We start from the raw sequence: 26,219 nt of genomic DNA, 5'->3' as shown, positions 1-26,219 counted from the left end.
AGAATAAGTTGAGACTCGAGATACATCTTTAGGTAAGTACTCTTACCTCTCAGTAGACTATATGTCCACCTTTTGTCTTGGTCTTATACACTAGGTTAGGGTATTTATCCTTTTTGTCTTCTTCATTTCCCAGTAGGATTGTCACTCACCTGGATACTGTGAGAAAATTTGTGAACACATTCCAAGAAGTGATGATTTTTTTGTTTTGTTTTATCATTATGACTTCTGTTCATTTCAGGCCATATTCTGTAACTGATATTTCTATATACATTTGTCTATATTCATACAAAGACTTACTGGAATCTATTGTGCAACCAGTAATTTTGGTTGCCTGTTTCCTCATACATGAGTTTGAACTGTCCCAGAGGGCTATGCAATCATCACATGATCATCATATAGCCATCACATGATGGCTGATGCTATCATCACATCTGATGTCTCAATATCCTCCAGTCCCCCTAGTCATCTTGACCCAAGTATGAAAAAGTCTGTTCTCCCTTTAGTTCAGCCAAGACGAGGTCCTTGCTTTTCCTTTTCCTGCATCTCAACTTTGAGATTTACCCCCAAAGCCCTCTTTTAATCTTCAGTTTTGTTTTGTTTTTTACAGTTACCCATTCAACCATCCTCTGGATTGTTGGGATTTCAGATCTTGTACCTGTGACCGGCTTTATGAAGGTGGCCAAAACACATGTGGGCCAGTCATTTTGAGGAGATTTTTTCTAGGATCTATGTCCTTTAGCTATTTTGCGACTTCTCATTTGCACCTACAGATTCTTGAGAAGGTCCAAGCATCCTCACAAAAGACCCTTATGAATTCATATGCAGAATCTGTAGAAAAAGAGATCAAGAAAGAGGTGGGGTGATGTAAGGACTTCTCTTTTTAAGTTGAGATTTCCTTACATAGGCATGTTCAAGCAGTAATATTCATATTCAGTATTGGGCTCACAAATGAAACTTGAGACAGGGAATTGTGACAAGGACAGAAGAAAATGGTGTTAGAAAGTATGAGAAGTAGCACTAGTGTTAAGAGGGCCAATAACAAATCTACTACGACTATAAAAAGGCAATTTAATGATTTCATTGAGGACCAAATGAGAAGAGACAGCAATTGCCTTAGGAAGGACTTAGGTCTAAAAGTTATTGGATCCTGGAATTAATTTTCAGAAAGTGGTGGAATCCTCTCTGGAGATATTTAAGGAGAGAACAGGCTGCTCTGCTTTCAGATTGCTTGAAGGTAATTCATTCATTCATTCAACATGTATTTAATGAGTGCCTGTGTTATGCTAGAAATGGTCTATAGACAGGGATACAGTTGTAAAGAAAACAGAGACCAACTCATGTCATGGAACTTCTATTACAGAGGTGGAGGAGGAGATAGATAATGAACAAATGGCAAAATAATTTCAGATGATACATGCTATGACACAAGGTAATTAATAGGAAATTACCAGAAGCCTATTTATTTATTAAGATTTATTTATTTATTTATTTATTTATTTATTTATTTATTTATTTTAGAGAGAGAGAATGCATATGCACACTCATGCACACAAGTGGGGAAAGGGCAGAGGGAGAGGGAGAGAGAGAGAGAATCTCAAGCAGGCTCCCTCCTGAGCACAGAGCTCTACTTGGAGTTCCATCCCAGGACTCTGACATCACAATCTTGGCCGAAATCAAGAGTTGGATATTTAACTGACGGAGCCACCCAGGTGCCCCAAAAGGCATATTTGGATGGTGTGGTCATAGAAGGCATTTCAGAGAAGGCGATTTATGAAATGAGATCTGAAAGATAAGAAGGAGCCATCTGGCATAAATCAGGGAAGAGCATTCCAGTGAAGGAGTTAGGAACAGGTTAGGCAGGTGTACAGAGCACAAGGAAGACCTGTATGGTTGAAGCAAAGTAAGCAAAGAGGGCAGAATAGTTTGAGATAAGGTCATAGAGGTAGAAAAAACTAAATCAGAAAGGGCTTTCAAAGTGATTGGATTTTATTTGAAGGGCAACGGGAAGTCAGGGGAGTATCATGTATGGCTTATATTGAAGGAAAATGTATTCTGGTTGTTGTGTGAAAAATGGACTCAAGGGGTGTAGAATAGAAGCAGGGAGAACAATTTAGGAGGCTACTGTGGTAGTCCAGGTGAGAGATGATGGGGTTTGACCAAGGATGGTCCAGCAGACATAAAGAGAAACGGACAGATCAGAAGATTTTTTTTCAGTACTTTGGTTCCATGATTTTTCCAAAGGAGTTGTATTTCTATTATTTCCAAAAGAAAAATAATGCAGACATGCAAGATGTATATGAACATTTTACTTTTATTGCCTGTGATTTCACAATGGTATGTACTCTTACATTGTTTGGGGATAGGAAAGGCCTTCTTTGAAATGAAAGCACTGATAAAATCGTTGTCACAGTAGTGTTATGGAATGATCTCAATGGAGATGTATTGTCTGTTTTGTACATTTAAAATGGCTCTTTTCCTCTTGCCAGTTGCCTGAAATCACACCATGCTTATTGGATATGAGGCTAAAATGAGGCTAAAAAGATAAGTTATGATACATTATGCAGAACCTGGTATGATAGGCTAAGGACAACATTTTATTTTTAGGGGGAGTCACTGAAGTTTTGTTTTGTTTTGTTTTTGAACAGAGGAATAACATGACTAAAAACTTATTAAAATGTTCATTTGGGTAAAAAAAATGTTTCTGGGGAGAGATCCTAAAGATAGGAGAATCACTTATAAAACCCTTGCAATTATTACCTTGGAAAGGAAGAGACTGATGAGATGAGAAACATCTTGGAGGCTGACTCAATCAACTGAATTTACAGGTGGAACTGATTGGAGTTAGCGGACTAGAAGTTGTCAGAGATTGTTCATTGGTTCTGAGATTTTTGCATCTGAATGATGAGGATGCTGTTAAGAGAAAGAGTACAAAAAAGGAGATAGTTTGGGGCAAGAGGAAAGAGAATAGATCTATTTCACAAAAATGTGAATGTACTTAACACTACTAAGCTTTATCCTTAAAAATAGTTAAGATGGGGGCATCTGGGTGGCTCAAGTTGGTTGAGTGTCTGCCTTTGGCTCAAGTCATGATCCCAGGGTCCTGGGAATGAGCTGTGTATCAGGCTCCCTGCTCAGTAGTGAGCCTGCTTCTCCCTCTCCCTTTGTTCCCCGCCCCCACTCTACTTGTGCTCTCTTGTGAGCATGCTCTATCTCAAATAAATATCTTTTTTTTAAAGTTAAGATAGTAAATATTGTGTTATATATTTTTTTACCACAATAAAAAAAATGAAAATAGGATAAAGTTTAAAATAAAGGCAAGCTATTCTGTGTCAGCAACAGCAATCTGCTAAAGGACATGCTGTAGGGGGATCCCTGGGTGGCTCAGCGGTTTGGCGCCTGCCTTTAGCCCAGGGCACGGTCCTGGAGTCCCGGGATCGAGTCCCGCGTCGGGCTCCCGACATGGAGCCTGTGTCTCTGCCTCTCTCTTTCTCTCTCTTGTCTATCATGAATAAATAAATAAATAAATCTTTAAAAAATAAAAAAGGAAATAAAGGAAATGCTGTAAAAGGCAAAACTATGGAGACGACTATCCGTGATTGCTAGAGGTTGGTGGGGAGGGATGAACAGGTGGAGCACAGAGATTTTGGGGCCGGTGAAACTACTCTGCACAATGCCATAATGATAAACACATATCATTATATGTTTGTGCAAATCCATAGACTATTCAGCACCTAGAATAAACCCTAATGTAAACTATGGACTTTAGGTGATTTTGATGTGTCAGTGTAGGTTCTTGATTGTAACAAATGTACCACTCTGCTGGGAGATGTTGATAATGGGAGGAGCTGCGCATGTGTGGGGACAGGGGTATATGGAAAATTTCTGTATTTTGCTTGTAATTTTGCTGTGAACCTAAAACTGCTCTGGAAAAATAAAGTATTTTTGAAAAAAAATCATTCAAAAAAGCTAGATGACATCCTATTCTGGTATTAGAAGTAGGCATGGGCAGAGGTGGACTTCCCATGCTAAATTAGAGCCCCTTGAACTGCCATGTTTTTGTAAAATTTGCAGAAGAGAAGGCTTTTTTGTATTTGTTTTCTAAAAGAGGGCTCCCCACATTCCATAAGGACCCGTAAAATCTGGATGGAAGAGATCCTGACTCATTTTACTCTTCAGACCTGAGTGTTCATTTTTCTAATTAGCTGAAGGATACCTTCTCTAGAAAAGGGGGTTTGTATTCTAATTAGTGAAACAACTTCAATAACATTAAACAAACATTTACTCTTTTTTAGTTTAAGCTAAAATGTTAAGAATTTCTAAACATTTATGCTCCCAATATAGTTGGAGTCTCTCCCAATTATAAGAGTGTGGTTATCTCGTTATCCCTACATTGAATGTTCTTATTTTACCTTTGGTATGTGTCACTTTCTCTTTTATGTTTATTTCTTTTTTTTTTAATTAATTAATTTTTAAAAGTAGGTTCCATACCCAGCATGAAACCCAGTGCAGGCTTGAACTCCTGACCCTGAGATCAAGACCTGAGCTGAGATCAAGAGTCAGGCACTTAACTGACCGAACCACCCAATCAGATGCCCTGATTTTTTTTGGGGGGGGGGGGTTAATTTCCCTCCTTTTCAACTTTTCTTTATCTTAAGGCATCATCGCTGGTATTTTTTGCTGTGATGTTCCTGGTTGTTTAATCTTTGTGGAATTTTTCTTTTATTTCTATTCTTCCACGGGTTTTATCACTTTATTTCTGAGTTTTTCTGTTTTTGGTTTCTATTATTCTTTTATGTCTTATATTATTTTTAAATGGTTTTCTTTTGTTTTGAAGCGGAGTTTAACAATTGTAGTCTTTCTGGTGTGCTTACATTATCTGTAGAAATGTTATTCTGCTTCTTATTTTCCTTTCCAAGAGAATACCTTCTTTTATTAGATTTAACCTTGATACTTTCCTGTTGTTAATTATTTTAAAGGTTGATTTATTTATTTTTAGAAATAGAATGTGTGCGTGGGGCATTTGAGCTGGGGGAAGGGCAGAGGAAGAGAGAATCTCAAGCAGACTCCATGCTGAGCAAGGAGCCCGATGGGGGCTCAATCTCATAACCATGAGACCAGAGACCATGACCTGAGCTGAAATCAAGAGTCAGATGCCTAACCAACTGAACGACCCAGGTGCCCCTCTCTTGTTTATTTTTTTTTTAATTTTTTTTTAATTTTTATTTATTTATGATAGTCACAGAGAGAGAGAGAGAGGCAGAGATACAGGCAGAGGGAGAAGCAGGCTCCATGCACCGGGAGCCTGACGTGGGATTCGATCCCGGGTCTCCAGGATCGCGCCCTGGGCCAAAGGCAGGCGCCAAACCGCTGCGCCACCCAGGGATCCCCTCTCTTGTTTATTTTTATGTGCTGTTTGACTTCCTAAAATTTTAGGAGATACAAGTATAGTTTAAAAGTATGGTGGCTTGCTGACTGAAGCTTCCTGACATCATTCCCTCCCCCAGTTGGTCTGGACCTTCTCTTCCTTGCGTCTGTTATCCTAGTCTTGCTTAAATTTTATTCTACCCTCAGAAGTTTTTCTAAGTGTGTGGCCATGTCTTGGAATGGAAACCTGGTTGGTCAGTTAGATTGCTCTAACCACTTCAGATTTTACTTTGGGCCCCATGCACTCATCCACTAATAGGATTAGGCCAAATTCTCAATTTAATCTCCTGTTCTCAAATTGACTCACCTCCCTTTCCTCTTGGCTATTTTGGGGTTTTCCGTTTTGGGGTGTCTATCAGATGTCTTGGTGCTTTCTCACACAGATGCTGAAATTATGCAAATATTGTGACTATTGTTAATTTGCTCTCCCCTGCTTGGCTTTCATGGAGTACCTTGTCACCTAGCTTTGCAAAATGTAGTCCATGGATTTTGGTTTTGCCTTCTGTTGTTCTCAGTTTTTATGTGGGGATTTAGCGAGATTAAATAACTATGTTGTCATCACTGCTACTTATCTATTATCTATATTTGATTTTTGAGAAGATGTACAAAATGAGACATTCCAATTATTTTTTAAAAAAATTTAGAGATATATAAAATAAAAAGGGAATGCTCTCCCCCAGTCCCATTCTCTGGAGGTATTTACTGTTACGAGGTATATATCCTTCCAAACATTTTTCTCTCCCTTCACCATATATTTATATGTATTTCCCCCCACTGCTTTACAGTCTACATTTTTAAAAATATTTTATTTATTTATTCATGAGAGATACAGAGAGAGAAAGGCAGAGACACAGGCAGAGGGAGAAGCAGGCTCCATGCAGGGAGCCCGATGTGGGACTCGATGTGGGACTTGATGTGGGACTCGATGTGGGACTCGATCCTGGGTCTCCAGGATCACGCCCTGGGCCAAAGGCAGGTGCCAAACCGCTGAGCCACCCAGGGATCCCCTACAGTCTACATTTTTATTGCAATTTGGTTTTTCCACTTAATGACATGTTGGAGACATCTTTAAGAACTAATAGAGTTTGATCGTTTTGTTATTGATCACCATTACCAGGTGGATAGTTCTCTCAGGAAGGATACAAACTGCTTTTGGTTGCCTTGAAAATAAACATTTAAGGAGTGCTAAGATCTATCACAAAGTAATTGAGAGTACCTGTCTGTAGTTTGATAAAGCTGGGCGCTCAGGGCCCCAGGGTGAATGCCCCCTCCATGAGCTTTTACTGCTTTTCTCTAAGAAAATTCTGTTTGGTCAAATAGTCTAGGCTAGAGTAATCCTCTGAGCTGGACTTCCTCAATGCTATTTTTTTTTTCTCCAACTGGGTATGAGCTTTAGTGGGCCAAAGAAGAAGGAGGCTATTGAGTCCACGTGTGAAATAATATACCTGGCGACCAGAGTAATCACAGAGTGAGGCTCTGGGCCTAACACTACCACCACTCAGGTATCATTGAGCAAGTCCTTTCACTTTTCTGTGCTTCAAGACAGATTTTCTCTATCTAGAAAATTATTTCAGTTGGTGCATTATAATTTAATTTCTAAAAAGAAAGAAACTCATACTTTCCAATTCTGTTGGGTCAGCATCATACCTTTTTACCTTACACTCTTCCTCTTCAAACATGTGTGCGATCTCCATGGTCTCTGAGAGCTTTTGAATTTGTAGTGGGACTAAGTAATTCTTAGGCCCCCTGCCTGTTTTATTGAGATATAATTGATATAAACATTGTTTACATTTAAGGCACACCATGTGATTTGCTATATATATATATGTATATATATATAATTATTTTTCCTTTTGAGAACATTTGCCCTTCAATTTGCATTTAAAATCAGTTTATTTAAATATTTTAGTTACAAGTTCTAAATGGTGAAGACAGAGTAGATGCTGCAGGCACTCAGTATCAGTTCCCAAACCCCCCTCCCTGAGGACTTGCTTCTCTGCTCAAGATCCAAACCAGCACCAAGTGGCTCCTGGTGTCAAGTGGCCGCAGCCTCAGGCCTGGATGCTGCTAGATACAAAGCAATGTAGCCCAGCAGCTTTCGTGACAAGATGTGTATATTTAAACTTGCTCCAGGCAATTCTAATGATTGTACCTGGACCCAAGGGGCAATATCACCTCAGAGGTGTGTTAGCATCTTGGGACTGGTTTCCACCACAGTGCATCCTCCCTGAGACCCGTATTGTGCAGAGGAAGCACTAAGGCCCCACTCCCCAAGGGCTCTCTCTCTCTATATATATATATATATATAGAGAGAGAGAGAGAGAGAGAGAGCGCCATGTGAACTAGGGGTTAAAGTGAAGACCCCTGTGCTCCACATCAGGATCCTGCCGAGTAGCCTAGGAAACTGCACTTTTTATATATGCTCCTGATTATCCTATTGCTCACCAAAGTCTGAAAACTCATGCTCAGGTAAGTTCCATCTATATCATTCTAACAGCTAGAGAGAAGGGCGGGGCGGGGGGGATTAGAGGGGCGCCTGGGTGGCTCAGTCGGTTGAGCATCTGTCTTTGGCTCAGGTTGTGATCCTGGGGTCCTGGAATTGAGCCCCACGTTGGGCTCCCTGCTCTTTAGGGAGCCTGCTTCTCCCTTTCCCTCTGCCACTCCCTCAGCTTGTGCTTGCTCTCTCTCTGTCAAATAAACGAGTAAAATCTTTTTTTAAAAAAAATATTATTTATTTATTTATTTATTTATTTATTTGAGAGAGAGATAGAGAGATAGAGATAGAGATAGATAGAGATAGAGATAGAGATAGAGATAGAGATAGAGATAGAGAGAGAGAGAAGCAGGCTCCATGCTGGGAGCCTGACGTGGGACTTGATCCCGGGTCTCCAGGATCACACCCTGGGCTGAAGGCGGCGCTAAACCTCTAAGTCACCGGGGCTGCCCTAAATGAGTAAAATCAAAAAAAGAAGGAAAGAAAGAAAGAAAGAAGAAAGAAAGAAAGAAAGAAAGAAAGAAAGAAAGAAAGAAAGAAAAAGAAAAGGAATTAGGATAGATGAATATAGTTATTGTATCTACCTGTGCCAGTTCTGGGGTGGGAAGCACACTTTCCCTACTGTACTTTCTTCACAGGTTCTTAGAGACAAGGCCAGCAGTTCTCTTTAAAACAGCGCTTTGGGATGTGGAAAAACCATGAACATGGAGAGTCATTAGATGACACAGGTGCTTAAGACAAGTTCTAGAGATCAAGGTGGCAGGTTACTGCTACTATTAATAAATTATATTTATTAAATACCATGTACCAGGCAGGTTGCTAAGGACTTTAATCTCATTGGAATTTTATAACAGATGTCAGAGGCAGGTATGACCACCTCCTATTATAAATAAAGGTTCAGAAAGGTTAGATTACCTTATTAAATGTCCCATCATTGATGACTTGTTAAATGAGGATTCAAACTCAGTTCTGAATGATACCAAAAATAGCCAGATCGCCCCTATTCCCTAACTGGGATGATTGGTACATAAAAGGAAGACAGTGGGGGCGCTGGTGCTAGGGAACTATGAATCTGTGGTGTCAGAGTTTTTGCCAAAAATGGGCAAGAGAAAATGCCAAACAGAGGTCTGCTTAGTAAGCTTCTAAAAGATACAGATGAGTTTACTCATTAAACAGTGCTCTTATTTCTTAGAGAAATCACTGGCATGGAATAGATTCTCACCATTTGCTGTTATTGAACTGAAAAATAGAAGTGCTATTTGCAGAGTCCTGCAAGAACTGATTCCTCTTAGACTATTTTTTCCCTTCCAAATTTTGTGTAGACGAACCATCACTGATCTTCAGGAGAGCTTTTTAAAGACAGATGACCGGACCCTTCCTCAAATTTATGAGTCAGAGTTTCTCGGGGTAGGATTGAATCTGGGAATTGGAATCTTTTAAAGTGTTCCCCCTGGTGATTCTGTTGGGCAGCCAGCTTTGAGAACTATTGAATTAAATGATCCAAAATGAGATACTCGGGTTAGGGAATGACTTTCTTTACTGCAATGAATCTTATTTGAGGTGCTAGGGAAGTTCTGTCTGGCAGAAAGAACTGGCTTTCTTTCTTAACCTCTCCCACTTCCTAATCCCTTGTGCCCCCACCCTGTACTTTCTCTTCCCTGTCCCCGGATTTTTCTACCCTAAACTAGCTGGAAAGTGACACTGAGAACAGCAGCGCCACATGGTGGAGAAAAATAATCTAGTGCTACAAAAAGTGCAGGTCGCTGTCGTAAAAAAAAAAAAAAAAAAAAAAAAAAAAAAAAAAAAAATCGCTAGGGCTGCAATTGCCACTTTGTCCTGCAGAGTGCACCACTTCCTTATGTTTTTAGGTGCGGAAGTTTCTTTCCCTTACCTGTGGGTGGATCTCAGTAAACATCCCCTAGAAGGCATGGAGTGGAACATCCTTGCCAGATCAGAAATCAAAACCCTCCATGCTGTGAAACTAGAATAAACTTGGGAGAGACTCAGTGCACAGGCATGCACAGGCCTTCTGCTGAGGTTAAAAGTCAACCTCAATGACAGTCTTGGTCCGGGTGAGACTATGGTAATCCCCAAGTTAATGTGTGACTTTATAAGAACATGTCTGGGTGCCTGAGCGGCTCAGTCGGTTGAGCATCTGTCTTCCACTCAGGTCATGATCCCAGGGTCCTGGGATGGAGCCCCATGTCAGGCTCCCTGCTCAGAGAACCTGCTTCTCCCTCTGCCCCTCCCCCCACGCGTGCTCTTTCTCTTTCTCTCTCAAATAAATAAATAAAATATTTTTAAAATATATAAGAACATGTATATGTGGGGTAGTACCTGATATAAGATATGTCTCGTAGTTATATTTTAAAATGGTACATATAAGTCAGGCATTAATAGATCAAGCCTCTTGTTAGGTGATATTTCCACCCAATGACACATGGGTTTATATTGGTGGAACAGGTTGGATCATGCATCTTTTGACTGATTCTTACCAGGCTAAGTCTCTTTCTGACTGTCTCTTTCTTTCACACACATACACTCACATTTTTCTGATACTTATACTCAGACATGTTTTTCCATGGCTTAGTCATGTTTAGTGACATCTAGCTACATTAATACCATTAGAAAAAGATGTGCTAAAGTTTATATAAATCCACCAGTCTACCTGATTGCATTACCTGCTTGTTTTCTAATAGCTGTACATAGGCTACAGAGTTCAGAGGTAACTCTAGAAGTCTTCACACCTCTGCAGATTTGCATAAGATTTCCTGGTAGATGGTGGCATGACTTTGTTTCTCTATGACTGAGTCTTCAGCCTCTAGGTTTTCTCAACCAAGGGTTTCTAAAGTTATCCTGGTAGCCAGGATAGCATGGCTTAGTATAATGGTTTCCTCATAGTTTTGTTTGCTCTGACAGTTTGCTGTCTTCCTACCTAGAATGTAAGCCTTTGACTGCAGGCTCAAAGCCTAGATTTCTGATATCCCTCAAATTCTCGCTTCATACATTATTAGACGTGCTCTACTTGCTCAATATAAATGTTTAAGTTGGATGATGAGGAAAGGTGTGTTGACAGAGCAAGAAGTAAAGGAGAACCAGGAGAAAGAGAGAAAGAGAAAAGTAATGTTTCTAAAAGACTGACTTAACTGGCCAGTGAAAGGAAGTAGTTGAGGAAAAGAAAAATGGAAATAAAGAGGAAATTAGAGTCTAGTTGTTGATTTTTTTTTAAGTGGAAATGAGATTATAAATGATAGTAATTGCTGAGAAGATGTTCATGGTCAGTATAGGGAGAAGTAAGACTTCCTCACCAGTTGAAGACCACGTGGAACGGTACAAGGAATATCCTGTAAAAGAAAGTTGTAATTTCCAGGATGGGTTCAGATTGATGAAGGAGTCTGCAGGTTTAACAGGCCACATTTAAAATTCTTCCTGAATGTTACAATCAAATATTGAATACCAAAATCATTTTAATCTTGCTTTATTATTTTGTAAAGTTGAGCCAGTTTGGGGTGCCTGGGTGGCTCAGTTGGTTAAGGGGCCAACTCTTGATTTCAGCTCAGGTCATGATCTCAGGGTCCTGGGATTGAGCCCCAGGTCATCTGGCTCCCCACTCAGTGGGGAGTCTTCTTGTCCCTCTGCCCCTCTCCCTGCTAGTGCTCTCTCTCTTTCAAATAAATAAAATCTTAAAAACAAAAACAAAAAACAGTTGAGCTAGATTAGTGTCCACTAAGATTTGAAATATTTCTGCTTTTGCTTTAGCTTCTTAAATATAGCGAATGAAAGAGAAATAACCTTGGGGCACTTGGCTGGGTCAGTCAGTACAGCAAATAATTCTGGATCTTAGGGTCTTGAGTTCAAGCCCAATGTTGGGCATAAAGCTTAAAAAAAGAAAGGAAAAGAAAGAAAAGAAAAGAAAAGAAAAGAAAAGAAAAGAAAAGAAAAAAACAGACAGCCTCAAATGACAAGTAGTCTTGCTGACACTCTCACCCGTGAATTACATTTTCCAGAGAACCTTATTCTATTTTAATACTTAATAGATATTTGGAATTTAGAAAGCATTAAGATTTATCAAAATATCAGCATACTTGGAAAATTGTTGGTTTATTTCTTTTTTTTTCCTTGCTTTTTAATTGCATGTATACCTTATAGAATACATCTGGAGTGTTCTAAAGCAAAACTCAGAATTTGATTACTTTATTCATATCTATTTTTTGTTTAAATAATTGTTTTTTTCTGTCTCTAAAGTGATTATTTTGGTACTTTTTATATTGTTTGAGGGAAGAGTGATCCATTGATTTTAGTGGTATAAATGTGAAATGACTGAGATCTGAATCAGTGATTTGGTCACAGTTGTAAAGAAAAATAAATAAGTCTAAAACCAGTAAAATCTTAGAATACAGAATACAGGGTAATTGGGTTTCTGATTAACTATGGGTTGATGAAAAGACACTTTTTGTTTGAAATATCCCTAAATTGCCTCGGGGCATTTTCTTGCTTTAATAAGTAGTCTAATGATCATAATTAAATCTTCTCTTACTGATTCAGCATCCTGCAATACCTCAGGATCATTACTCTGAACATAATTTATAATTCTATACTGTATTGTAGCTACAGAAGGAATAAAAGTTTAAGATGACTCCCGGATATTGCTATACTCGAAAAAAATAAATCTCTATGAGCTGTGCAAATCACTGTATGTCCATTCACCTTATGTAAGTAAATCCATGTTACCTGTTACAAAATAATAGACTATTCAATCCAGAGGAGACTTTTGAGATTATGAAATTTGATGCCATTATTTAAGAAATGAGAAAGCTAAGACCCAGAAAATAGCAAAGAGGATTAGTACAGCTAGACTACAATCAATGTCACTTGATTGCAAATCCAGTGGCCCTTTGACTTCACCATTCAAACGATTTGTGATTCCTGTCATTTGATTCCCTTGCTCCTAAAAGTGCAGAGTCCAATCTCAAAATTGGTTATTTAGGAGTTTTGGTTAAATGAATGCAAGCTCCACTAACATGGTAGCTCCTTAGGGGCAGAGAATTTTGTCTGTTTTGTTCACTTATGTATTCTCAACATCTCGAACAACAGTACCTGTCCCTGAGAAGGCCTTCGATAAATGTTTGAAGGATTAAAGAATGAAATGAAATTGCAATGTTTATTCTACAGAAGATAACTTGATTTCAAATTCTTTCTTCATCTACTCAGCATCACTAAGACTGGTGGTAGGAAGATTACAGATTAATTACTGAGTTCATAATGAGAAAATGAAAAGAAAAGATAAATATTGTCAAATTGTCATGGTATGACATTGTAAACTTTTGTCTCACTTTGTTTCTCAGTTTTAAACAGCCAGCATGGGAGATGTAAGTAGCCAGATGTTAAACTGTAAAAACACTTTTCAGATAGTCAAATTAGTTAACAAAGTAGAAGACATCACAACTCAGCTCTGCAAAGCTGTTTGTTAAATGGGAATTCTATATTATAATTAAACACATCTCTCAAGACAAACAAAGCCATCCCAACTAGAGAGAAGAGTCCTTTTCCCTCCAGCATCTTAGTGAGGCCATGGGGGTAGCAGCTGCTCTCTCTTCACCATTCGGACCAAGAAGAAGAGAGATGCCAGAAAGTCAGCCAAGAAAGACAAAGGCCTAGTGAACAAATCCGGGGGCAAGGCCAAAAAGAAATGCTCTAAAAGCAAAGTTCTTGTTTGACAAAGCGACATATGACAAATTTTGCAAGGAAGTTCCCAACTCTAAGCTTATAAGCCTGGCTGTTGTCTCAGAGATGGGAGATTCGTGGTCCCCCAGCCATGGCAGCGCTTCAGAAGCTCTTTAGTAAAAGGACTTCTTAAACTGGTTTTAAAGCACAGACTTCCAGTCATTTATGCCAGAAACACCAAACCTGGAGATATCCTAGCTCCTGGTGAAGAGGCATGAACAGATCCCATACCAACTGCACATTTTGAAAAAGAAAACTTTATTTTTTTTTAAAAGGAACTAGGGAAAAGAGAACATTCATGGACACCAAATCCTGTGCTTATTAACAGATCTGCCCTTGATTCTCAAAATTGGTGGTATGCTTAAATCTTCTGATAAGTGCGTCAATATTAAGAAATACCTCAGAAACGAATCCAAGAATGAACGAATTGCAAAAGCCCTCTACTTAAGGACCGGTTTAAAATTTAACAGTGTAAACAGTGTAAGGTTATTTGAATACACAGGTGTATTTAGACTTGGAGTTATGGTTTCATTAATACAAAATCAGAAGAGGTACATAGCTACAAAAATAGATCCAGGTATTATCACCTTTATATTCTAGAAAATGCTTTAGGTTACCAGAAATCTTCGAATTTCTTTTCGAAAAGTCACTTGATTGCATTCATACCATAAGTTCCTTAAAGTTGAGGATCAATTATAATTCACAATTGTAGCTGCAGCCCTTGGCACAATGGTGAAAAACAAAAGAAACTCAAGTCTTTGTCAAATGAATGCATATTAGGGATAGACTTAATTAAGGGCCCTTTTCTAAATTATAATGAGAGATGGAAGCAATAATAGGAGTCTATGGTATCTAGGAAAACTTAACTGGAGAAAAAAGAGAGAGGTGAAAATAAAAGGAAATGAAGACTTGTCTTTTTGAAACTCCCACCTTGGGTATTTTGGAGTTTGCTTCTAAGCCCCTTAATCCTCATTATCACTAGTGAGCCCTGGGGACAGAGCTTGGGAAGAAACACATACACACAAAAACACATTTGCAATTACCAAAGTACATTGAAAGGACAGCTTTCCTATAACTTCTTTATTCCCAATTTTGCCTAATTTCTGAATTTGCACTCCTATTAATGTCTTATATATGCCATGGAGATGTTGCTTTCATTAGAAATTTGACTTCCTGAACTTTCTGCACTCAGAGTTCTTTTCTTCTTCTTCTTCTTCTTCTTCTTCTTCTTCTTCTTCTTCTTCTTCTTCTTCTTCTTCTTCTTCTTCTCCTTCTCTTTCTTTCTTTCTTTCTTTCTTTCTTTCTTTCTTTCTTTCTTTTTTAGGATTTATTTATTTGAGTGTGTGTGTGTGTGTGTGTGAGTACCTATGTGAGAGAGTGGGGGGAGGAGCAGAGGGAGAGGGAGAGACTCTCCAGCAGACTCCACACTGAGCACAGACCCCCCGACACCAGCAGATCCCACGACTCTGAGATCATGACCTGAGCTGAAATCAAGAGTTGGCCGCTTAACCAACTGAGCCACTCAGGTGCCCCTCTGCACTCAAATTCTATTCATATCAATTTAAACCTCTTCCGAACAAGAAGTTCTATGGTAGGAGAGATTACAAGGTGGCAAAACAACTGGATGTGGAGAACACAGGGAAGAGGAGACTCTTCCTGACCCCTTAAGCTGGGAAGAGATGGCCTTTAGGGAGCAGAGAACTGAGAGCTGGCTCAGGCAGTCGGTGGACTGCACACTCTCCCAACTAAAGTGCGGGAGGATCCAAGGTCACTTGGGGTCCGCCGAGATCAGGGCTGTGGTGAGGGTCTGGTTTTTTTTTTTTTCTTTTTAATATTTTATTTATTTATTCATGAGAGACACAGAGAGAGAGACAGACAGACAGACACAGAGACACAAGGCAGAGGGAGAAGCAGGCTCCATGCAGGGAGCCCGATGTGGGACTCGATCTCGGGGCCCCAGGATCACACCCAGGGCCGAAGGCAGTGCCAAACTGCTGAGCCACCCTGGCTGTCCGAGGGTCTGGTTTTCTGTACTTAAGGATTGGAAAGCTGTTTTTCATGCCAACTTTTCCTAACCTTATAATCCTAGAAATTTCAAAATTGGAGGCAGAATGTCATTTATCTTTCCATTTTTCTAGTTAGCAATTGGACCGAATGAATGTATAACCCTCTAGTAATAAATGACACTTTAGGTTAATGTTTAATTTATAAGCCCTTAGGAAAGGAAATGTCACCTTGTATTTTTATCATTGAGTTTGTTTTAAGCATTTCACACAAATGGTTTTATTAGTCCTGTTAACATCCTTCTAACTAGATAAAGGCCAAGAATGATGATACACAACAAATCAAATCCCTGGGCCAGAAGTTAGCCAAATTTTAACCTCAGTTTCTCAGCTAAAAGAGATTTTGTTGTTGCTGTTTTTTAAATGTTTCGTGCTCTCCATTAGATAGCTTCTTTGCAGAAAAGAAGTTGAAAAGCTTAGAGAAATGTCCTAAAGTTTCTCAATAGAACTTTATCTTGCTATTTGAGTGAGGGCCTTAGTGAAATCTCTGTGAGAGGCGGAGTTCCATTGGCTAACCAAGTCCTGACAGTAAATCCCTTGACATTCTTTGAAGGTGAGGATTAGGGCTGACCTCAGGCAAAATGATGAAATTTGTTATCTATCCCATTCCCCTCCCACTTGTAGGCACTCACCCTGGAGACCTCCTTGTTCCCCTGAACCTCCATGTGATTGCCTCATCAGGGACCTGAGTCCACTCATGTTCCACACTCCTTTCTTAAAAATTCAGGTTCTTCATTTTATCCTCTCTGAAGCATAATTATTTTTGAAAGACGACAACTAATCAGATAAATGTATTATGGCTCTGGTTGTGTTGGCTAAATCCATTCCCCCCCCACCCCCCATTTCCCCTTAAATCACTCTGGCTTTTGTCTACCACTCTACTAAAGCTGGTTACCAAGTGCCTCCCGTGTTTGAGTTCTCAGAGGCATCAGACACTCTTGACTCTTCCTTCTTTCTTAGATGTTCTTCCCCTAACCCTCAGACTCCATTTTCTTCTGAATTCCCTCCTACCTCCAGGCACCAGAACACTCTGGCTATTCCTCAATCTCCTTTGTTGGCTGCTCCTCCTCTGCAGAGCCCTTAAATATTACTGTTGCGCAGTGTTCTCCTCTGGTCTCGTTTCTTATTCCAAACTTGCTAACTAGGCTATCTCCTATACTCTGGCTTTGACTGCTTTCCCTATGCTCATGACTCCTATATATGTCCAGCCCGTCTCTCTCTCCTGAGGTTTAGACTTCTATTTCCAAATGCTTAGAGGACATTTCTCCTTGAATGTTTTACAGGTGCCTGAAACTCGGCAGAGCCAAAGCTCATTCTCTAAACTTCTTCGTCCTCCATGTCCCTAACTCAGTGAATGATACCACCAGAAACCCATCTGCTCATAAGTAAAAATAATATTTAACAAATAAATAGCTTTTAAATATGGTTATGTGCCACATACTATGTAGACCATGCACACAAGGGAATAGACGTTCAGTATGATTGGTCCCTGTCCTTGGGTTGCTTCTAATCCAGTGAGGAAGGCAGATATTAAATAAACAATTGCACAAATAACTAGTCATAATCATTATGAACACTACCATGGGAAAGACAAAGATTCATCTTTGACTCTTCCTTCCTTAAACATTGTATCACCCATCAATTCTATCTATCCTACCAGTTCGAACTACTGGTTCGACAGTAGTTCGACAAACTCTTCAGTTTGTCTTCTTTTCTCTGTGCCACCACCACTAAACTGTCTTTCTTAGGCTACTGAAATAGCTTCTGAACAGGTTTCTTGTGTATATCCTTATGCCCAGAATCTATTCACTACACTACATCCACAGTGGTCTTTTGAACATGCAAATCTTCATGTCATTTCCCTGTTTAAAGCCCTTCAATGGAATAGTCTATACGTCTTACCAAGGCCCTCTATGCCTACTCCTTCCTTCCTTATAAATTTACCTTATCTCTGGCCAAGCTTCCTCCTTGCTCTCTACTCTACCTTTTTGACCATTAACACATTTCTTTCACTCTGCATAGAGCATTTGCTGTCCCTTCTCCCACTAACGTTTCATTTAAATAGTTCCTGTTTTCTTCAGGTTGCCAGAAAGTTTATCCAGATTAGCTCTTCACATTGTGCCCTCTCCAAGGTCCCTGTGGTTTCTGGTTTTGTGACATTCATCATATTTGTACTATGATGTTCCATGAGGACAAGGACCATGTCTGTCTCATTTATCGCCAGATCCATTTCGGTACCTGGCCCAAGAGGTATATTCAATAGGTATTTGTTGACTGAGCTTGTTACATAAACCACAAATACAGTATGTAAAGGATTCTTTCTTTAAAGCTTGCTGTCTTTTAAGCAATAAATGTACATTTAAATAAAAACTACCTGAAGGCTATATCCCAATTTTTTTTAACTTCCCAAAATGTGTGACAAAATGTGATAGAAAAGGAGAATGGAGATATTACAGATCAATGGGGAACACTTTTTTCCAGGAGACATTTGGGACCTTGAAGTAGCCCTCAAGACACAGTGTATAGCCATTAACTCTAACTATACTTTCTAAACAAAAGGCAGGAGCTAGGCAGGTGAAATAATGGAGGTGAGATGGTGATATACTTGGCCCACAAATTTTTTATTCTAGCTCAGCAAATCATTTGCCATATGACCTAGACATATCTCTTTCTCAGTTTTTCCACTTAAATGAGTATCACAGTATGAGTTAATCTTGCCAATGAGACAAAAGAAGAATAATTAAAGGTTAGTGTAAGAGGCAAACTTATTTTCAGATGCAAAAGAAGAGTTTTCTAATGTTGAATTAACATTAATTCAGATTATTCCCATATTCTCCATAATGAGAATAAATCAGAATTGCTCCTTCTCTTTTTCCTCCTCTACTTTTCTCGTCCTTTTTCCTTTCTTTGTATTCCCTTTCCTTCCTTTCATGAACATTTCAATCCAAAAGCCATTAGGAAAGCAATATAGATGTCTTCATGGTGGGAGTGGTTAGGGGAAGGGAGAGTCAGTGGTATCTGAAGTGGGGAGCTGGAGTCTAAGGAGGTGAGGGGGTATCCATGCAAGGGCCACATGACACTGGATGTTGGACCTCAAGTATGGTTAGGAGGGTGTTCATTTGCTGAGGAATGGGATATTGAAATAGTCTCAAAGTATTTCTCCACAGAATAATTATTAAATATTACCCTTCCTTCATCACCTTAATAGCATGAACAAAATTAATATCCTTTATAATGAGATGAATCTAAATAATGTGCCACTTGAATGTGCACATATGCATTCATGTGTTACTCTAACCAGACACACAGCCTGAATCTAATCATGAGGAAATATTAGACAAACCCAAACTGAAGGATATTCCAAAATAAAGGTGACCTTTAATCTTCAAAAGAGTTAAGATCATGAAAATCCAAAGACTATTCTAGATTGAAGGAAACTATAGAGACATGATAACTATATGCAATGCATGATTTCTGATCATTGTAATGTGGTTATATTGGAGAATGCCTTTGCTTGTTAGAAATACAAAAAAAAAAAAAAAAAAATCCAGGGGCAATGGGGTATCATACTGGTAACTTATTTTCAAATGGTTCAGAAAAAAAAAAGTTCTTTGTGATGTATTTGCAACATCACATTTGTACTATGATGGAGTTTTAAGATTATTTATGTAAAAACAATAATGCCTACAGTTGATAACTTAATAAGTAGAGGTGAAAATGTAATCTGACAATCTTGAGGGAAGTGCTAGAATTGCTGGTGGTTCAAAGCAGTTGCCTCTGAAGAGTGGCTGCAGAGAAGGGAGAGAGAGTTGGTTTATAATGGAAATGAGTCTATTATTTGATCTGCTTGATGTACATGTATTATTTAAATGAAAATAAACTTTATTACTTTAATAAAAGTAAATGAAATATTTGAAAGTTGGTGTGTACTTGGACCCAGACAAGAGGAATCCCCATCCTGAGTCCCAGATTTGGGGGGGAGAGTAGCATTTGATCCTTTTATCAACATGTGGAGGCATCCATGGGACTGAGAGGATGTGTCCACTATGGATCTATGTTCACCTTCTTCTAGACTAAGCTCTGGGGACCTAGAACCCTAGCATTTCTTGTCCAGATAGCCCTAAACCCACTTCCGGAGCCTGCATGGGCCACTTGCCCATGTCTTCCCTCTCAGAGTGGACCGCACCACCTATGCACACATTGCCAGACCTCACAGATGGCTGTTTGAAGGTTGTATGACTGGAACAGAATTAGGTGAGTTACAGGGTTCACCTGAATGGGGCAGGGACAGGTTGGGGGTAGGGAAAGAAAGGCGCCAGAGGTTGGGGCCTGGGGGCAGCTCTTTCCATACCATCGCTTCCTCATATGGAACTTCAAACCAAAATCCAGCCTTCTAGAGGATAAAGGCACATGTAAAGATAAAAGGAAAAAATATCTCTTTATCCTATTTTATTTAAGTTTGCTAGCTTGATTTATACATTTTCAATATTTAAACACAGTAGATGGACCTTTGTTTATTCTCTCACAGGTTACTCTGCAAATGTTAGAGGTGAACCTATTAAAAATCCTCCCAGTAACCTTTGTTTCTACCTATTCATTTAAAAAAGAAAGAAAGAAAGAAAAGAAAAGAAATTAGGAAAGTGTGATTTAAAAGCCCTCTGAACCTATCTGTGCCTTTCAACACAATATTTTAAACTGCTTGTAAACATTTCATAAGCCAAGTTGGCAGAGGAATAATTCAGCTATGGGAAAAAACAGTACGTGCCAAGCAACCACTCTAGAGAACAGAGAGGTCAGTGACTGGAGGTGGCATGACCCGGTTAGATGAGCCACGACTCTCTCTTGACATTTTAGGAGGAGCACGTCTCTGTCTTGACTTTATTCAGATTGAACTTCACTGATCCTGTTGTATGTGACCTTCTTCAACAAAAACCAAACTATCATGTTCACCTTAGTAGGATCAAATATGAAGGCTCTTGTTTTCAAACTAACCCACAAGTTTGTATTTTTGTAAAAAATTTAGGTTTGAAATGGCTCTGGTTCTCTCTCTCCTTTCCTTCCTTCTTTCCTTCTGTCCTTTCTTCTCTTATTGTCTCTCGTGATGCTCTTTTTTCTCTCCTAACACTATGATACATTTAAGGTGGTTAGTCTTTGCTTCCTATCTTGAGCTCTGTGAGACCTTGAGCTCTGTGAAAGCAGGAACTGTATTGTATATGCTGTGTACCCAGTACCTGCCATTGGAACAGGCATCAATAAGTAATGATATTTTTTAATTTAAAAGGAAGAGGAAAATAAATAAATAAATAAAATAAAAGCAAGAGGAAGGGATTTCTTTTGTCCTGGAAAGTGAACGAGCTTTTTGTAGGGAAGAAAGTAGACCAACTTATCAACCAGAGTCCAGGACTTTTGACTTTTCACCTCATTTCTAAGTGGATCCCATCATACGGTCTTAAGTAAATTCTGTAGCTTTTTCATACATCTTTTACTTAATCTCTAGCTACACAGAGCTGATACTTCTCTCGTACAGCCCAGGAGGAAGTGGCTATCTGCATCGGCTGAATCAGGAAAGAAAAGTACAAAATGTCATGTGAATATGTTTTATTCATGAGAAACAGTATGAAAGCAGAGTACAGTGAAGAAAGAACTATTGGTCACAGAGGGTATTTTTTTCCAGCCACACCCACGTACTGACAACAATCTCAGCCAGTTAGTTGTGTTTTCTCTGATTACAAAGAGGTTAACAGACAAAAAACTCTGGTTCACCAGAGTCCCACTTCACATAAAGGGACATTTTTGGAAGCAAGACTCATGGGTACCAAGACTGAAGGGTAATCACAAGGACAAAGGTCCCATCCAGTTCTAAGATTCTAGAATTTTAATTTTGTTGAGAGTTTGGGAGCAGGGGTGCTTAGCTGAACCAGAGAAGCATTCTACTTTTCTATGTTAGTGTCAAAATTCTGGCATAGCCTAGTCTGTCTGAGGTTGAATTTGACACTTTATCTTAATCTGGGCTTAAGTCAGTTGTAGCCTCACAGGATTACAAATACAGGATTTTTAACAATTTATTGGCTTTGCCTGGTGAATACAAAAGATAAGAAATATACCCTTTACTGGCATCAAAAAAAGCCTGACCTATTCCTTTTACTTTTATTGAGTCACTCATCTAATTACCAGGCTGAGGATAAAGAAGTATAGATTTCCAAAGCCAGAGATAATTGAAAGTAAACTCTTCAGTGTTAAATTAAGAACAGGGGTCTTGGGATCCCTGGGTGGTGCAGCGGTTTAGCACCTGCCTTTGGCCCAGGGCGTGATTCTGGAGACCCAGGATCAAATCCCACATCGGGCTCCCGGTGCATGGAGCCTGTTTCTCCCTCTGCCTGTGTCTCTGCCTCTCTCGCTCTCTCTGTGTGACTATCATAAATAATTAAAAATTAAAAAAAAAAAAAAAGAACAGGGGTCTGAGGGGCCAGTGTCTATTTTTTCCAGACAAAAGGTGGAGTGGGATAAATATACTGATCACGAACAGAGAAGCATATGCTCACAAAATGGAAAGGAAGAGGGGCACCTGGGTGGCTCAGTGGTTGAGCATATGCTTTTGGCTCAGGTCAGTGTTCCCAGGGTCCTGGCATCAAGTTTCACATTGGGCTCCCTGTGAGGAGCCTGCTTCTCCCTCTATCTATGTCTCTGCCTCTCTCTGTTTCTTTCATGAATACATAAATAAAATAAAATAAAAAAAGATGGAAAGTAAGAAGTAGTGACCGAAGGAGCAGAGGCAGCTTCCATTCATTCCTGCCTCAAGCAGTCATCTACCTTTGGCCAGCACCAGCCTATTACCACTGAATCAGAGTCCATACCCGGCTGAAGAGACTCACCATCCTCTTTATCCCACACTACATCCTTATAAGGTCCTTATTGGATAACTATGAAGAGGTTCACTTTCTTCATATAAGTCCAGTAACTGATAGAAAGATTATACTCGCCTTTCACGAAGATGGCGCCAAAGGCAAAGAAGGAAGCCCCTGCCCTTCCCAAAGCCAAAGCAAAGCCAAAGCAAAGGCTTTGAAAGCTAAGAAAGCGGTGCTGAAAGGTGTGCACAGTCACACACAAAAAAGAAGATCCGCACGTCACCTACATTCCGACGACCCAAGACCCTGCGTCCAGCCCAAATATCCTTGAAAGAGCGCCCCCAGGAGAACCAAGCTTGATCACTATGCCATCATCAAGTTCCCCCTGACTATTGAGTCAGCCATGAAGAAAATAGAAGACAACAACACACTGTGTTCATTGTGGATGTCAAGGCCAATAAGCACCAGATCAAACAGGCTGTGAAGAAGCTCTATGACATTGATGTGGCCAAGGTCAACACCTTGATCAGGCCTGATGGAGAGAAGAAAGCATACGTTCGACTGGCTCCTGACTATGATGCTTTGGATGTTGCCAACAAAATTGGGATCATCTAAACTGAGTCCAGCCGGCTATAATATAAATTTATATCTAAATATAATATATAATATAAATTTATATTTATATCTAAATATAAATAGTTACATAAAATATAAATTTTTTCACCATAAAAAAAAAAAAAGAAAGATTATACTCATCTTGAAGTTTGGAAACTTTCATAGATCGTGTATACTGGTCCTCCATCACCAGACTGAAACCAGTGGATTCCTGCATGTTTCTTCCTGATTCTTGTGGTAACTAAATCATTGCAAAAATAGCCTTTTCTATAAAATGTTTTAAGAAAATAAAAAGTATTGTGAATGTTATTGAAAATGTCTTCATGAAAAGAATCCTCCCCCCGCTCCCCCCTAATCTCCTATCTTGTCTCCTAAGACAAGATTCAAAAGGCATTTCCCTCATGAAGGAAATCTAAAGATTCTTACTATGATAAGCAAGCACTTGCCTTTTATCTTCCTTAATGAAAGATTTCCCATTGCAATTCTTTATAAAGGTAGACCTGTTAGTAGATTTTTATTCCAAACCTGGCTTCCACAGATATGTCCAAGTGACAAGCATGGCTCAGGTGGCAAAAGAATCTAAGGAACTTTGATGTTTGCTCTTTGGGGTCACTCTGCCAACCTAAAATCTCAGAAGGTTGCAGGTTAGTTTTTGTTGTTGTTTTTAAATTTCATTACAGTATAATTAACATACAATGTGTTAGTTTCAGGTGTATAATATACTGTGATAAGACAATTCTGTACATTGCTCTGCTGGTTGGTTTTTAACATAGAGGACTATATAATTTTACACCTATTCACAAATATTTTCACCTATGTTTTCATAGCTTTCTGGTTTATCTATACAGATAGTATCATTAAGAAGACATGTATAAAAGCTCTGGGGAGAAATATTCCATACAGATCTGTTGGATAATAGCCAGGATATATTTCTCACAAAATCATGGAGCACAGTCAAATTCTCTATTTCAAAGTGGGGGCACAGTTTGGAAAAGAAAGAAGGAGACTCCTAATACAGAGAATATAAAAGCCAATAGCTTCCAAGTCCTGAATTGCTTCTGACCTCTTTTCCCTTGCTATACCAAAGAGATATGCAAATATTTTTCATTCTGCTGATGGGTACAGTGGTAATGAATTAGTGTTGGCAAAATCTTTTGAAAGGAGAATGTAGAGTTTATTAAGGAAGCAAGAAACAGAAGACTAGAGAAAGCCCTCTTGGTTGGCCAGATTGTATAATGTTACATAACATGTTTTTTGCATCATGGAATAGGGCAGATGACCTTAAAAAGAATTTGTTTGGTTGGTTGTTTTGAAGTCTTCCTTTGACAATAGCAATAAGTAGTCTGATTTAGCAATTACCTAAAATGTTTGAAGGGTCAAGTATCTGTGCAAATGGAAGCCAAATGATGTAGCCTCTACTCCTTTGTTTCAGTCTTTCACTCAGCAAGCATTTACTGAATACACAGTGTGTGTCAGCAATAGTCTAGTCTGTATGGGAGATACATAGATTCCTAAGAGGTCAATAACATCTGCTAATGAGTTTATAATGTAGCAGAGGAGATAAGCAATACATATACAAATATCTACACTGCAAGACAATGTAATGTTTGGGACATTTTGTAGGGAGCTGACTTTTGAGCTGGCCAGGTACTGGATGAGATCTTCTGGGAAGACATAGGCCTTGGTAAAAACGTGGCCAAACTATCTCCTCCTCCTTCTCCTCTATCTCTCTGTCCTTCTTCCCTCCCCTGCCCCAAACAAAGGTAGATTTGTGTGCTCATTCTGCCTTATTGCATACTGTAATTTGTACCGACTTTCATTGTGACAATTATATTCTAATTGTTGTTTACAAGTCTCCAGGAAACTGTAAAGTTCCTTAGGGCAGGAACCATGTCTTTTCACGTTTGTTTTCCTATCATTTAGCAGGGTTTCTGACACAGGATACCTACTCAGTAACTATTGGAGGGAGAAGGGAAATAAATTACAGAATACATTCAGGAATATGAACAGTGAGTGAGTGAGTGAGTGAGTGATCGCTACAATTTGGCTGAAATCAAAGATGCATGAAGGAGAGCAGTGGGAGTTAAAGCTATAAAAGTTAAGTTGGAAAACGGGTCCAACACTATCAAGTGCTGGCGAGTTAAGTGGAGCAGTGGAAACTCTTCTGTGCTGCTGCTGAGGCTATACATTGGTACAACCATTTTGGGGGAACCAATTTATCAACATCTAATAAAATGAAAGATGCTCATATTTTGTGACCCAGAAATTCTAATTCTAGAGAAACTTTTGCTCATTTACACAATGAGACAGATATAGAATGTTCATTGCTAAAAGTTGGAATCAAACTCAATGTCCATCAGGAGGAGAATGGATAACTATAGATAGTTAACTATAGATCAATAATGAATAACATTAGTTGTATTATATTAATATCAGTTACATATAGTGAATTATTACAGGTATATCAATATGGGTGAATATGATAAATTTAGTATTGAATGGAGAAAAAGAACCCAAGGCTGCAGGAGAATTGCTATGTTGTCTTTTATATAAAGATTAAAATACTGTAAAACAGCATTCTTTTTAATGCTTGGGAAGAATGAATATTAAGTTCAGGAAGGTAGGGAAGGAGATGTAATCCAGGGAGTTTTTATAAGGGCCTTGACTCTATTGGGGCAGATTTTGTATATTCATAATTCATGTAGCACTTGCATGTTAGACCAATAGGAAAGACAAATTTAATTAAATTTATTTGAAAATGAGGAATGTAAGGAACCTGGACTTGGAGGCTCTAAGTTGAAATTATATTATTTGTTTTAGTGTATTAGAGGGTAAAATGAAAATCATTGGAGTTGAAAATACTATTTTGACAGCACTCAAAATGACGGGAAGAAATCAGGATTACCCTCAGCCCCCCTAACCTCATCCCACATGCTCTGAAGAGATGTTTATGCTTTTGCCAATTAATTTTTCCAAACCATTTAAAAATGTATGTAAAGAACACACAATATCCAACAGATACATCAATGCAACAAATAAAGTATTTACACCAAG

At 39.0% G+C, this 26,219-nt stretch overlaps 1 pseudogene; it reads left to right on the top strand.

The window, feature by feature from the left end:
* Window positions 1–409: 409 nt before the first annotated feature.
* On the top strand, window positions 410–14,508 carry LOC140595579 (uncharacterized; annotated as a pseudogene).
* Window positions 14,509–26,219: the final 11,711 nt, after the last annotated feature.

The sequence above is a fragment of the Vulpes vulpes genome, chromosome 15, assembly GCF_048418805.1.
Source record: "Vulpes vulpes isolate BD-2025 chromosome 15, VulVul3, whole genome shotgun sequence".
Classification (NCBI taxonomy): Eukaryota; Metazoa; Chordata; class Mammalia; order Carnivora; family Canidae; genus Vulpes; species Vulpes vulpes.
The sequence above is the reverse complement of the archived record's forward strand: the minus strand, read 5'-3'. Positions and strand labels throughout refer to the sequence as shown.